The 10306-nt window shown below is 31.1% G+C and overlaps 1 pseudogene; it reads right to left on the reverse strand.

The window, feature by feature from the left end:
- Nucleotides 1-502: 502 nt before the first annotated feature.
- On the reverse strand, nt 503-2049 carry LOC145568943 (E3 ubiquitin-protein ligase PUB23 pseudogene; annotated as a pseudogene).
- Between the last annotated feature and the right edge of the window lie 8257 nt (nt 2050-10306).

Here is a 10306-nt window from a genome sequence, read left to right on the forward strand (position 1 = left end):
AAGTTTTGGTTGAATATACAACCAACTAATAATTCAATAGCTTTCTTTCATCATCTTTTCTTTATTGAACAACCTAAGTAGAAACATATCATGAAGAGAATCTAACAAAGTTGCATTGGGATTTATTTATTTATTTATTTTTTTAGAGATGCAAAAATTAATTAACACAAATCGATCTTATATTAAATTAATCATTTTTTTCCATTTATCTCGTTACTATAATTTTTTTTTTCAACAATTGTGTTATATCTATTTTTATTTTAGTTCCATTTGATTAATTAATTAAGACTTTTTGTAGGCTAAATCATTCATTAATTTTTTAACAAGATACATCAAATATAAGGAAATCAAAGTGATTTAGTTAGTAAATCAGTGGAGTCACTGATTAAAAAAGTGCTTAATCTTAAGAACTGGGAAAAAATTTGGACTCTTAATTGAAAAAAACAAACAAACAAACAAAAGGAGAAAAGAAAATTCGACAAATGCAAGATGTGTGTAAAAGAAGAATTGGATCCATTTAATAAATTATTGCTCAAATTACATCAAATCTATATTAATAGATTAAGTTAAAATAATCAATGGTGAATGAATCTTGTTATGTACACCAAAAAATGAATTAAATGACTACATGAAATTATGGACTACAATTTGATGCAATTAACTAATTAATCAAAGCCAAAGACATGAGAAGGAGCACAAGGAGAGTTCTTCCAAGCCTTAGCATGCATCTTCAAGATCTCTCTAGCCTTCTCCTTAGTCTTTGCCTCACAATCAACTTGTAATACCAAGCACAACTTCGTCACCACCCCTAATTGCACCATCTCCTGCACCACACTCGGAGTCCCCGAAAATTTCGAAATGGCGTACAATATCTTTATCCCCCTCTCCGTAGCAAAATGAGACACTCTTAGGATTTTCTTCGACACCACAGCTAAACCCGCGGCATGGCCTAGCAACTCAGCCCTTCCCTCAGCACACCCGCTGAGTTGGTCCAATACTGCTAGTACCATTTCAATATTCCTCCTCTCATTACACAACAATAGAAGCTCGATCATTACTGGGACCGCCCCTGCCTCGACAACCCTAATCCTGTTCCTCCCCCAGGGGCACGCCAAGGCCAACACTTTAAGCGCGGCCTTGGTAGCCTTAGGGGAGACATCATCTTTTATCAACTCGACTACTTCTACAAAATGTGCGCGATTAAATGCAACTAACTGCGTAGGCTCGGCTACTTGTACAAGCTGCTTCATTAGCCCTATAGCATACGATCTCGACTCGTAGCTATTCTTTTGCATGATCTTCACCAATGAATCAACCAACAATCCTTCATTCTCTTTCAACACTTTCTTTAACACCATCTCATCCGATATCTGAAGATGAGATAGTATCCTCAAAGCTTCATCGCTCACACTATTGTAAGTACTATACTTATTATCTTCATCCGACTCACTAACCACAATCAGACGCACCAAGAACTCGGCAACACCCGGGGTAGTCTCCAAGCAACGCTTGTTAGCACTACTACCAAAAGCAATAGACTTGAGCTTGTCAAGATTGTTAACAAGGCGGTGAGCCGGCGAGTTGGAGGCATCATCAATAAGCTTCAACACTTGTGCTTTCGTAACCGGGGGCTTCGGCGTAGGAAAGCGTTCAACACCATAGGAAGCATTGAGAGTACACCAAGATTGAGCAAGCCTCCTAAGAGTATGATTAGGTGTAAGAAAACAATCACAAGAATCAATATTAAGAGGTTGTTTAGTAACAGGACAAGTTGTATTATTGTTAGTAAACACCCATTTTTCAATACTTTCACGATCATAAGTAATTCCTGTTGAAACTGTTACTGGATCTTTCATTATTTGTAATGAAATTGGACAAATGAAAAATGGTGGAACATCTATTTCTTCATTGTGATCCATTTTTTCTTTTTTGGGTAATTTTTTGGTTGACTTTTTTTTTATTTTTTATTTTATTTGTTGGGTATTATAATTATTTTTGGTTTGAAGGTTTTTGAAGTAGAAGAGTTTTTGTTGATGGTTTAAAAATGGTAGGTTGTGGTTTATATATATATATAGGGATTGAAAGGAGAGATGAAGTCAAAACACGGAAAATACAAGAAATAATGCACATTACTAAGATACCAACTAGAGGGTGACTTTTCAAACTTATTTATTTTGGATGGTTCTTTGTATGTGTATCTCGTTGTCAATTTAATAAAATAATAAAATAAAGATAGATGACTATGTAAACCAATGTAAGGTTAGTTTATAATTTTAAATGTATTATTGCTAATAATTTACTAAGTGTTTGATTTGACTGGAGGTTTATTAAGGATTAGAGTAATTGGAGGTGACGGTGCATGATCGATCTCTTCTTGCATTGTTTGGAAAGGGTTAATAGATTGTGATGGCCCCGTTATGCTCGATATGTAATTTTTGTCAAGAAAAGTACTCCGTATCTTTTAATCTATCGAATGTTTTTTATAAAGTATATAAACTGATCCTGAGATTTAATCATAAGCTTAACATTTTAGTTGAGATATAGTTCTTTAACATGGTATGAGAGTCTGTGTAACTCAATATCACAGGTTCAAATCTACTCACTTTCAAGTAGAATATTTCACGATGGGTAAAAGAGGGCTCTTAAGTGAAGGGGTATGATAGGCCGATAGAGTATAAAAATCGATTTTGGATTTCAACCATAAGCTTAAGCTTTTTCAATTCGTATAAGAAGTGGGGATTAAAATCATTAATTATCATGTACGAGTAGCTTAAATAGGTAATTTTTTTTGTGCTCCTTTTTTCTCATCTCTTTGATCAAATCATCAAGTGGCTTTATTTATTGCATTGTTGGCTGTGGTCTTATAATTATTATTTTAAATAAGGTGTGGTCCAACACCTTCTTTGTTTAGCCTTTACAAAAAGATCTTGCGGTATCTAGTTATCTACTGAGTATCAAGCTTGTAACTCTTCCTACGTTCCTAGAAGGTGGGAGTTGGCACTACCATCGTACCACGATGCTTCTAAAATAATAAATTAAATTTGATTTAATTGTGATTGAGAGTCCTTTTAACGAAACAAGTTGACTTTATTGCATTGTTAAAAAGATATATATGGAAGAACGCATTAAAATAATCATTATGAATTTGATTAACTGTTAATAATTTGTTATATTGTTAAAGGTGAAATAAGGATACCGGCCTATCTTATAACATATTACAAGCATGACTATATAACAGATAGAGAGTTTGAGACGCAAAATGTTAACCATATTGTGAAAGGATGACTATATACAAGTAAATTGTGTCTAGATATTCGAAGTAAATATAGATACTAGTAATAATAATATATAAAATCATGGAAATTATATATTAGGCTAGCCCATCCATATGGTAGGTGGGAATGAATTAGCTAGGTAACGAGGAAAGGGTGGATATAGATGCATTCAAAATCTTAATTAGTCTACTTGGCATAGTTATCTAAAATAATAGAGCTATTTTGGAATGCTATCTACTTGCATTATTGTCTCATGTGGATGGATAAAATTGGAATCCATGAAACTCCGTATACAACTCTTTATCATTGTAAATAGATAGAATTAAAAATAACGTTCCTACCAAAACTTATAGTGAAACTAGAGAAATTGATAGCCATGTTTTTTTTTTTTTTTTTTGATAAAAGATAGCCATGTTTTTATTTACACGCTAATGTTTTTTTTTTTTTTTTTTTTTTTTTTTTTTTTTTTTTTTTTTTTTTTTTTATAATAACCTACGTAGTTGCATGAGACTCTCTCCTAACTATCAAAACGTTATTAAAAGAATCCTTTGACGCAACTATATGCTTCCAAATAATTACTCCTCACCATATATATACTTGTATATAAATATTAAAACGTGAAAAATGCATGGTATTGTTTCCGAACATAAGTTCCCTAATGATAGAAGGGGTATTTTTGGGATAATCTGAGTAGCTTAAAGTTATCCTCTACAAAAAGTCCGTAAGCTCGCAAAGAAAGAGAGAAAGTAAGCTACCTTGGAGGGTTGATCACGAGAACCCGCACCGCTCAGACGCTCAAGTCAGAAATGTACTTTTTAGAGTGACAAGAAAAAGAGAGAGATCTGAATTAGGCCCAAACATGTATTATATAGATTCATGCATAATTTTGTGATAAAAAAAGTATATGTCAGTGTTCATATTAGTGAAACTTCATTAATCTCTTTTCAAACAATGAAACAAGTGTTTTCAATTATACTCCCTCATTTTGACTTATTTTCATTATTCACATAATGGTTTTGACTTGATATTTCACTAATATATATTACTATTGTATTGTATAAAAAAATTTTGGATTCGTTATTATGTATATTTTCATAATATCAATTTTCCTATAATATTTTTTTTTTTTGTCGGGAATTTATAATTTTAATAACATTTAATTAGATAAATTAATGGTCAAAGTCATATATCGCATGTGCGCTTGGTCAAAGTATAACATTTAAAAAAGACACAGAATTTTATATTACCTCCGTTTCATATTGCAGTAAATGTTTTCTTTTCTTTTTAAGTTGTTATTTATCTCTATCTCTCTTCAATTCTTTTCGATCTTTATCTTTCCCTCTCCTTTTTATAGTCACAAACGAATTTTACATAAGAGTCCATGCAACCCTCCTAACTTGCATGTTAACAAACAGAGATAGTAATTTTTTTTTTTTAAAAAAAAGGATACACAATATAGTTAACCACGTCTTCCCTCAAAACTATGATCAAATTTGTTTAATTTGTGCACGTTCCCTCGATCTCTTTTACTGCATCATTTTTTTAAAAAAAAATCCAGTCATATATTTTTTTTTTTTTTGGAAACAATCCAGTCATATTTATATACACCCATGCACTTAGTTTCTTTAGTATTTTCCTTAGGTTCTACACCTAATTAATTTAGTGCTAGTTAGGGGTGAGCGTAGCAGGGTATCCTGCAAAAATCTCAGGACTCGAAATCGGAACCTGTTGCAACAGGTTCCTGAAAATAGGAACCGAAATCGGAACCTGTTCAACAGGTTCCTAAAGATTGGGAACCGAAACCTGCAGGTTTCGATTCCGGAACAGGGTACCCTATCTTTTAAAGTAAGCTTAATAGTTATTTGATTGTCTAGAATATTTAATACAAAATTACAAATACTTATATTAATACCATTAATTAAAACATTAAGAGTAAGATAAAAATGAATAAGAGGAGGGAGAGAGGTAGGTGACGGCTTTTAAGTGTTATACTTTGACCGACACATAGTTTTAGGCAATTTAATTGACTTAAATAAAATAAGAGGTAAGTGGGGTAGTTGGAGTATTAAAAAAATTGTAAAAGAAAAATAGTGGAGTTAATAGTTTATTAAAAATTAATGAATGTGAGAGGAAAGATATAATAAAAAAAAAAGTAATAGTGGTTTGGGTGGGGACCATAAGAGGAGAAATGTAACACTTATTAAAACACGGCCGGATTTGATAAGTGTAACACTTAAAAAAACACGGAGGGAGTATAAGGTATTTTGGTCATTTTCTATGGAACTTTTAATTTCAATGGCATACTTTGTATATCATTAGAAATATAATTTATTTGTATTACTAGAAAAATGTAAACTTCAATGGTACTAATGTGATATCTAATTATACCGTTAATACATATTCCATAATATTATACTCTCTTCGTCTCTTAATAATAGTCTCTTATGGGTAATTTTCACGGGAATTAATAAACATAAATAAGAACTAGTAAAAGTTTATTGGAAATGTAAATTTACGGGTATGCAAAAAAATAGAGAGATAGATAAAGTAATAAAAGTACATGAAAAAATAAAATTTACATGGAAAACTTATTAAATTTGCACAAATATTATTACAAATTGGAGGGAATATTGGTAAAAATTTGATATTAATGATATTTGGAAAAAACAAATGTGAGAATCATTTTAGGACTTAAAATTGGTTGTAAGGGACAAAGGAAGTATTAATTAAATAATGTAGAAGTTTTTCAATTAAGGAAATAGAGCAAGTATTAATAGTTAGAAATAAAAAATGGTGCAAGCATTTAAAATGGAGGGAGTACAGGATTATGGGCATTACTTAATCCATATCTTATCCGTTGAAACAGCACTGCAACTATTCAAATTTACATTCATAAACATTATTCATGTGGGCAATGATATAAAGAGGGAAAGTTGAGCAACAATTTACCATAAATTCCAGGATGTCAATTTTGATTTTACGACTCAAGTAATTCAAGTAAAACCCGTACCTTTCATTCTAAATTCAAATTCGGCAAGAATATGACGTTTCCTTATCTTTTCTTAAAGTCCAATCTCCTCACCTTATTTTCTTTTTTCAAGTCTAATTAATAATTTAAATTTTCTCTCTTTTTTACTCCGTTCGTCTTTTTATTAGAGTCTCAGAGAAATGGGATTCTAATAAAAGGACAGACGGAGTAATAAATTTATCATATTGACTTTTGACACTATTATAATGAGTTTTATCATGTTTTCCGTTCTTTAAACTACTTACATTCCATTTAAAATTTAGGAACTATTCATATGATATGATGATGAGAAAATATCTATGTATTATATTTCAACAACCCCACTTACATAATATTGATCGAATTAACTTTTGAAAACTTAACACCGATCAACGTAGGACATTTAACAGAGAGCGAGACTGTATGGGATGTTTACTGGCCACCAGTATTATTACATGGACATTAGGCCATATTTATTTAGATCTATGAGTTATATTTACTGTTGGTGTCAACTTGTATGTACCCTAGTCATCCGATTATTTCATTGTCCATGTAGACAACCTGCGATATAGTTGATAAGCAGGTCGTACCCCATATTGCACTCTTGCTTCTAGTATTCTATAATTCATCGCTCCCATTTTACATAGTTACGCTCCCATTTTGACTTGAATGGACCAAGATACCCTTTATGCAAGTTGTAATATTTAAAAAAGACTTTGTTCCCTTCATGCACATTTTACATACTAACGGTCCCCTCAAAGTAGTACACCGTGAATCCCGAGCCTACCACATCGGTCCCCACGTCCTTCAAACCAAATTGGTCCCCACGACCACCTTAAATCGTTTTTTTTTTAAAAATTAATCATCAAGTTTTTTCCGACGGGTCTTGGATGATGGATGACTAGGACATCTGTACGCCGAAGAATGCGTCAAAACATTCTGTAAGTTTTTTAATTTTTTTTTTTTATTTTCTGATAATGGGACATCCGCCCAAAAATTCCGAATGTCCCATGGTGGATCCGCCTGAAATTTTCGGATCCACCATGGAACATCTGGAAATTTTAGGCGGAAGTATAGATCCGCCCAAAATTTCCGGATGTTCCATGGTGGATCCGGAAATTTTAGGCGGATCCACCATGGGACATCCGGAAAATTTGGGCGGACGGATAACAGTCCCATCATCAGGACCACCCGGCATCGACTCCTGCACTAACCATGCCTCTGCAGAGCTGGTAGTAGGCTGACTCGATCCACTACCAACAAATCTCCCATACTGACCCCTATATACCATATTAATTAATTTCATACCAACACACCATTAACAACAACAACAATAACAACAACAACAACAACAACAACAACAACAATAATAATAATAATCATCATCATCATACTCAAAAAAATAATCATACCAACCACAAATTTAAAAATATAATCGTAATCATAATAATCACAATAGCAAAAACAATAATCATAATCACAAAAATAAACTAACAATAACATACTACTACTAATGATAATAAGAATAATAAGGTTTCAACAAAAAAAAAAGAATAATAATATAAATAATCATAATAACAACAATAAGAATAATAATAATCATAATCACAAAAATAAACTAACAATAACATACTACTACTACTAATAATAATAATAATAATAATAATGGTTTCAACAAAAAAAAAAGAATAATAATAAGAATAATAATAAAAATAATCATAATAACAAAAATAAGAATAATAATATAAATAATCATAATAAAAATCATAAAATTAACAACAATCATAATGATAACAATAATAATAATACTATTACTAAATATAACAATAACATTACAAATAATGTACTAATAACATAATAATCACAATAACAACAACAACAATCATAATCACAACAATAATAATCATAATCACAAAAATCATGCTAACAATAACATATTACTACTACTACTACTACTAATAATAATAATAACAATAATCATAATAAAAATCATAAAAATAACAATAATCATAATAATAATAAGATTTATTCACGAAAAAAAACAGAAATTGGGACTTCCGCCCAGAAATTCCGGAACTCCCTTGGAGGATCCGCCTGAAATTTCCGGATCCTCCAAGGTTTTTCCGTAAATTTCAAGCGGATCTTTACTTCCGCCCAGAAATTCCAGAAAAACCTTGGAGGATCCGGAAATTTCAGGCGGATCCTCCAAGGGAGTTCCGGAATTTCTGGGCGGAAGTCCCAATTTCCGTTTTTTTTTTTCTAAAAAAAAACTTTTACCTGTTCGCCGCCGCCGCCGCCTAACCCACGACCACCGTAAGTCACCCTAATTCGCCTCGGATCAGCCATCCCTTTGCCTTGTTCTTCAAGTGGTGGTTGTAAGGTGGTTGTTGGTGATGGTTGTTTTTTTTTTTTTAGATTTCAGATTTTTTTAAAAAAATTTCAGATTTAAATTTTTAGAGAGAGAAAATGAGAGTGAATGAGGTTAGAGAGTGAAATATGTGACTCGTTGAGTAGAAACTCTGTACTTATATGTTAGGGGTAGAAAATGAAATTTATTATAAAAATGGGAGCGTTAGTATGTAATTTGCGAGCGACGTTTAACAACACCCATCTTATAAGGTACAATTTAAATTACAATCAGAACACTCAGATTGTCTTTCATATCTTTATCAAACATAACTAGCTTTATCATTGGAGTAGTTTTTCACAAAAAAAAAAAAAAAAAAAAAAAAAAAAGCTAATCTGCGTTAACTGTTCAGATTTTAAACCAGAGAAGAGATCATTACCGATCACAGATATAAGTTCTCTATCCACAGTGGAATAAGTATCATACTGAGTATTAGTAAACATTTACTAAAATCTTTGACTGTTTAGAGGTTGATGCTTAATGACGGACATGCATGCATGTAGATACGTTGTTATCCTAAAACGGCCAAATTTTGAAAAAATGGTGGCCACACAATCGATGAAATCTACTACATGGCCTCAATTTGTGCATTTCTGTCATGTTTCCTTTCCAAAAGGGATCAACCCAAGCAGCACATTGGAGGTTTTTTTTTTTTTTTTTTTTTTTTGGAAATAAGCAGCACGTTGGAGTTATAAATGTATTACACCTGCTTTTATTTTTATTTTTATCTTTATCCAATTTTTGGACATGAACCATGTAGGTCCAACAACATGCAAATTGATGAAAAATTAAAGATCAAATGATCATAATCACAATGCAACATTGCAACTAATACAATAAAAAGAAATTAAATTTTTTGTTTGACCCAAAAGATGCAAAGAAATAGTCTTCGTTGACCCAACATGTCGCAAATTTTTAGTTAGAGTCGCGTCCACCTAACTCTGAGTTGAGTCGCGCAACACAAATGAACATTTATTAGGAAAAAAAATGAACATTTATTTCTAAAAATTACAATGTATAAAAATGAATATTATAATACAAGTGTAAAATAAAGAGATTATGAAACTGAAAAAAAAAACAAAAGAACAAAAAAATTGTACATTAAATATTATATAATAGAACATTTTAGTTGTACATAAAAATGAATATATAATGCTATTGCTTAATCATCAACATTTTTTTAAGCATCAAGTGAAATACATAACTTGATTTGTTCAATTCTCTTGAATGGTATCTTGCAATTCATTAAACTATATGATTTAATACCAATTAAATAAATCAACAATATGTTTTTTAATAATGAACAAAATGTTAATGTTTAACATTATTAATGCTAATGTTAATTGAACATCCTTTACTATAAAACCGAACATTTTATACAACTAAACAAACACAAAATTTTGTATTAATTAGAAAAGAAAATGAACATTTATTTATAAGAATGAATATCATACGGCATGAAAATGAACATTTATTTTATAAGAATAAACATTATACCGCATGAAAATGAACATCTGATTATTGAGAAATACAAAATTTTTGTAGGGTATTATGTTAATTTGGAAAATATTCATTTTTGTTATAGTAAATGTTCATTTTAGTAATGACTTCATAAAT

This window comes from Chenopodium album, chromosome 11 (genome assembly GCF_948465745.1).
Source record: "Chenopodium album chromosome 11, dcCheAlbu1.1, whole genome shotgun sequence".
Lineage (NCBI taxonomy): Eukaryota > Viridiplantae > Streptophyta > Magnoliopsida > Caryophyllales > Amaranthaceae > Chenopodium > Chenopodium album.